Here is a 6,000-nt window from a genome sequence, read left to right as displayed (position 1 = left end):
GTTCTCTTCTGCTGCACTGACAGCCATTTAGTGAACCCCCAAGCCAAATCTTCACCGATCGATCACAGGAGAATGGATCGATTGGCAATTTAGCTAATTTCTTAGTGTGTGGCTTGTATTGATGCAGATATTAAAGGGAAAAAAATTAAATGAAATTAAAGAAATGGCAGATTGGACTGCTGCTTTAAGCATCAGAACACACACAATTTTAAATTACTTCCAAAATACTGTAAAAAGATTAACGTGAGTGCGATAACATTAAGTTGAGTATTCACAGTTAACTGATAAAAAGGATCCACCATACCTTCCATTGCTTTAGACTATGTGGGACGTGTGTATGTCATCAAGATGCTCCCAGTACCAGTGTTGGCACCAAACAAAATAAATCTCAAGTTTGCATTAGTTAGGGTGTCCAGATTTAAAAAAAATTCAAAACCGGGACACATTAAAAATGTATTTATAAAACAAAAGCCGTCACTAAAAAAATAAATATACTTGTTTAATAACGTCCCCATTCATGCTGTATTATTCATACTAGAAAAAGGGAATCAGGAAAAGGCAACTTGGTAAGCCCCTAGGTAGTGGGGACTGGGAGATAAAGAACTGCAAAAAGTGAGTGCTACAGGCAAAAAATCCTAGTCAAGGAACAGAATAACACACAAACATGCCTGATGTAGGTGCACTGCACTGAAACGTGGGATACTCTGACTGTCATAGTCACTAAATGACCTTTTTGCAATAATTCTATCTTTACCATTTTACGGTGCTTGGCTCCCTTTGTGTATTATTCATACTCCCTCTCTCCCTCCCATTCTCTCTCTGTCTCTTCCCCCCCCCCTGCAATTCTCAGTCTCTACCCCCCCCCCCTCACCATACTCTCTATATGCCTCTCCTCCTCCCTCTCTCCCTGACATTCTCCCTCCCCCTTCTCTTCTTCACCCCCTCTCCCCACTCCCCAGGTGCTGGCTGGTGGATTTTTACTTGGGGGGGCAAGTGAATCCTATCAGCCCTGATATTAGGGGGCCGCTGATCCCCACACATGCCCATTATATACAGGTGTAGCCGACATTATTGCACCCGTTATCAACCAGCCATGGATGCAATAATGTCGGCTACATGTGTATGTAGCCACCCTAAACACAAGCACACACCTGATACGTCCACCACATACAAATAAACAACCACACACTTTCCACATACGCACACAATGTATTTCCCAGAAACACACAGGGACCCGCAGACACATTTACTGAAAATTAAACACACGCGCACATACAACAGGCCTGACCTGCACAACACACACATCTATCTTCACATTTATCTTTTACATTTAATTTACAACAGAGTGGCCTTTTATGCCTCCCCTGTTAATTTTCCCACCTGAGTTCTACCATCTTACCTTACTGTCCAACTTCCTCTCAATATCCATTGCAACAAGATATCCCTCTCACAAATCCTGTATATAATATGCACTGTTTTCTGTATTTCTGCCATTTCAGATCTGATGAAGGAACCTGAGAGGTTGGAAAGCTTGTTAGGCCTGGGACATAGTAGGTTCAGCCTCACTGAGGCGGGCTGAGCAGATGCACTAACCCCCTGCATCTGTCATCAGCGCAGCTTTAGCTTCCGCATGCGCGCTGATGCGTGCGGAGGCTCAGAAAATTTGAGCAGTCAGGGAAGTTTGAAATTTGCCGCTCGGGGAAGCGGAGGAGCGGTCACGTGACCGCTCACATCCAATGGTAGCGAGGGACTAGCCCCGCCTCCCGCTCCGCCTACTGACACGCCTCCGCCCGCCTCCGCCCCGCTCCCAGAGCGCACTCACTGCCTCGCCTGCCAGGACAGAAAAAAGCACCATTTTGAGCAGGCAAGGCAGAGCAGGAGCGTGGATCAGCGCAGCCCGAGGCGCCATGCCCGAGGCCTAAGGCTGGGATTATTGCCCGTACGATGGAGCTCGCGACAAGAACAAATTGCTGAATCCCTATGTGGCTGCCCCTAGTGCGCACACAGAGTGCTATGGCGGGACCGCGCTTTGAAAAGACAAAAAAAGGGTGTGTGTGTCGAGCACTGGTACCACCCGAGGACCCCTGGATGCCCGCAGGAACCACCCGAGGACCCACGAGGGACACCTGTAAGAAAGAACTGGGGGACCCAAAGCTGTGGGGGCCCACAGACACCCATGGGAACCACTCGAGGGCCCCCAGACCCCAGTGGGAACCACCCGAGGGCCCCCAGACACCCATTGGGACAATTCTGAGACCCCTAGACACCCGCAGGGACCATCCGTGGTCCCCATTGGGGCCCATGGACATCCGCGGGGACCACCTGGAGGCCCACGGAGCCTAGCGGGGACCCCCAAACACCCTTGGGTACCCCCCGGGGTGCACTGTGTGGCCCGCGGACACCTGTGGGGACCACCGGGGACCCCCGTCGGCGTGTGGTATTAATCCCGTGTGTAAAAAAATAAAATATTGGTTTTATGTGGGTGCACAGGGGGTGGGTTGTGTATTGGTGTTTATTAAATATTATTCTGTTTATTGGGGTCCATAGAGGTGGGTAGTAGGGCTGTTGTGTGTATTTTTTTTTACATTTTGGGTAGAGGGGGTGTGGGTAAAGAGGGTATTATCCCCAAAATGGGTGGTTAGACCTACCGGGTGGGTAGTGGGAAAGGGTGGGTTAACCACTTAATTACTATAGCAGTTACTAACCGCTAAGGTGATGACATGAACGGTAATGAGGATGAGGACAGCTTTCATTGTGGCAGCCTGGCAGAGGTGAGTGCAAGATTTATTTACTTTATTTATGCTTATTAATGTTGTATTTTAAATAGGCAAATGCAATATTATCCGTATCTGGATAATAATAATTTTGCCCATTACTGTACTGTATGTCTTGGAGGGAGGGGGGTGTATTTATTTAAAAGTATTGTTTATTTTTTGGGGACACACGATTGGTACCAGCGGGGACCCCCAGACTCCCGTGGGGATCACCCGAGGGCCACGGACTCCCGCAGGATCAGCCAGGGACTCCCGCCGGCCTGTTGTATAAATGGTGTGCCTTTGCGCCTGCCTTTAGCTGGCGCATTTTTCTGGCGTGCGTTTAAAGCACGGTTGAGTTATTGCTGCTTTGTGAATCCCACTGACTGGTAAAAAATGCCCCGTTTGTCGCTTTTTGCCTGATCGGATGGATTTTTTTTCCCAGGGCTGGAAAAATGCCGTTTAAGGCCGATAAAGCGCGGTTATCACTTGTTAGTGAATCGCACAATAGCCTGTATCGGCCTTAAAAGCCACTTTGCGCTCTTAGGGCATCATGCAGTAAGCAGCGAAAAAATGCATTAGCCAGTTTAGCAATTAGCCATGTTTTTGGCGTGTTAAACTCGCTGTATGCTGTAAGGGGCGAATCCCTGGCGAATGAATGCGCCACTACCATTTGATAAAATGGCTAGTAACCGGTGGTGAGACGGCTGCCTGGCGAGAAGCTGCCGAGAAGCCGTCCCCTGCCGAGATGTGTTTGCAGCAGAGAAAGATCCGCTGCTCTCTCGGCGCAAACATCGGCACATTAAAAATTATTTTTAAAACCATTTTTATTCATACTGTACATGTGCAGGGGGTCTCCGGAGCTGAACCGCATTGGTTTCAGGTCCGGGGACCCCCTGCTTCCCGAGATACAGGCCCCTTTATGAGGTGCCGGTATCCTTCTGCATTTAAAGTTCCCGATCACGTGACCGCGGAATGTAAACAAAGCAGAGGGATACCGGTACCCCCTAAAGGGGCCTGTATCTCGGGAAGCAGGGGGTCCCCGGACCTAAAACCAAAGCGGTTCAGCTCCGGAGACCCTCTGCACATCTACACTATGAGTAAAACACACATATCAATAAAGACTCGTTCCTTACCTTTGCGGCTATCTGCTATGGTAGCGAAGCAGCATGAATATTTTTTTAATAATACTGTACAGTGAGCAGGGGGTTCCCTGAGCTGAACCGCATTGCTTTGTGGACCAGGGACCCCCTGCTTCCTGAGTTACAGGCCCCGGTATGTGTGATCGGGTGGGCAGTGTCGCCGCCATGTTTATAGCGTCCCATACGCTACGTGCCCGCAATAAACATGGCGTCGACACTGTAACCGATGCCCCAAACCCGGGGCCTGTAACTCGGGAAGCAGGGGGTCTCTGAGCCACAAATCAATGCGGTTCAGCTCAGGGGACCCCCTGCTCCCGCACAATATTATTAAAATACATTAATGCTGCTTCATTACCATAGCGGATAGCTGCTAAGGCAATGAAGGGGTTAACGCACAATAGTATGTTTATTGGGGACAATTGCCCCCAATAAACATAGCAATACACAACATACAATACAGTAATGGGCAACATTACTATTAACCACTAATGGATAATAGTGCTGTTGTCCATTTAAAATACATACAGAACAATAAATACATTAAATACATATAGCACTCACCCATGTCCGGCTGCCACGATGAAGGTCATCCTCATCTTCATCCTGCCCATGCCCCCTCCGCTGCTGCAAAACAGACACAAGAATGAAAACATCCAATGTAATGTCCCCTAACCCTTTAATCACCATAGCGGTTATTAACCGCTACAGTCATTAAGGGGTTAACCCACCCTCACCCATATACCCTACCCCACTACCTCCCCACCCCATGAGGCCTAACCACGCTCACCCACTACCCACAAGGGAGGCCTACCCACATACCCTTGGGGCCAATACCCCCTCCCCCCACCCCAACACATACCGTACAATAATGTGCCAAATAACTATTATCCACATAGGGATAATACATTATTTGGCCATTATTAAACACATTAAATACCATAGTAAAATAAAGAAAATTCTACTAACCTCATCAATAAGAAGGCCCCGTCGCCAGCATCATACTTGTGGTCCATTGCCAAAATAATACATAGCCAATACATTGCAATGACATTCACATATCAATGAACCCCTTAATCGCCTTCGCGGGTACTAACCGCAAAGGTAATTAAGGGGTTAAGCCATCCTGGCAATGGCAATACCACTTATCCATAACATCCTCAATGAAATACAATGCAATTTCCTAAACAAATCAAATGTAATCATGCAATCTAAAGCATCAAATGCCAATCCAAAGTCTCAAATGCCACTTAAAACATTGCATTTACATTGTAAATATGCTGCATAAAATGTAAGCTACATGTAGACGCTGCAAATCAATGTTAACAATACAATATTTCAAATAAAATAGCATTACATCAAAAGAAGTATACTATGTAATCCAATAAAGTCACCATCAATCAATTAACATACATGAATTACATCCCAAAACAATTAAAATAGCATCCATACCAATTACACAATTAACTATAGCAACCGTTAAAGAGAACAAGTTACCATCATACAAAATAGGACACCAACAATTACAATATACTAAAGCAAGCCTCACCATTACCTAAAGTACAGCATAGAAGCCTAAAAATTACATCTATCTAATTATAAAATACATTGAACACACATCTATGCATAGCAGCATAGCCACAATCATTTAAAATAGTGCAAAGAAAGCTTTTAAAACAATATAATTTCTTACCCTGTATGTATATATCTCTCTAGACATACATACATACATACATACATACATACATACATACATACATACATACATACATACAGTGGCAAGAAATGATGTACAATAAAAAAAAAACACATGTAAAAAGCAACAAAAAACACAGTTACATTAAATACATTTCTTTAGTTCACTTACCATTACTTGACCCACTCACCGACTCCCGTTGAACAGCTTACTCACGAACCAATCCACGAACAGGAACCCATAAAATAATAAACATTAAAATAATAAAACTCGACAATCTAGGGGTCTTCTACTTCTAATCCATCTTCATGTGTATTCTTGTTTCTTCGATCTTCTTCCGGGGTCTTCTTCCCGTCTGCTGCCATGCCCTGGTCTTCTTTCTTCTCCAGAGGTCCTTCCTCCTCGGCGTCTG

The sequence above is a fragment of the Ascaphus truei genome, unplaced genomic scaffold (genome assembly GCF_040206685.1).
Source record: "Ascaphus truei isolate aAscTru1 unplaced genomic scaffold, aAscTru1.hap1 HAP1_SCAFFOLD_193, whole genome shotgun sequence".
NCBI classification, from domain to species: Eukaryota; Metazoa; Chordata; class Amphibia; order Anura; family Ascaphidae; genus Ascaphus; species Ascaphus truei.
This window is presented reverse-complemented; position numbering follows the sequence as displayed.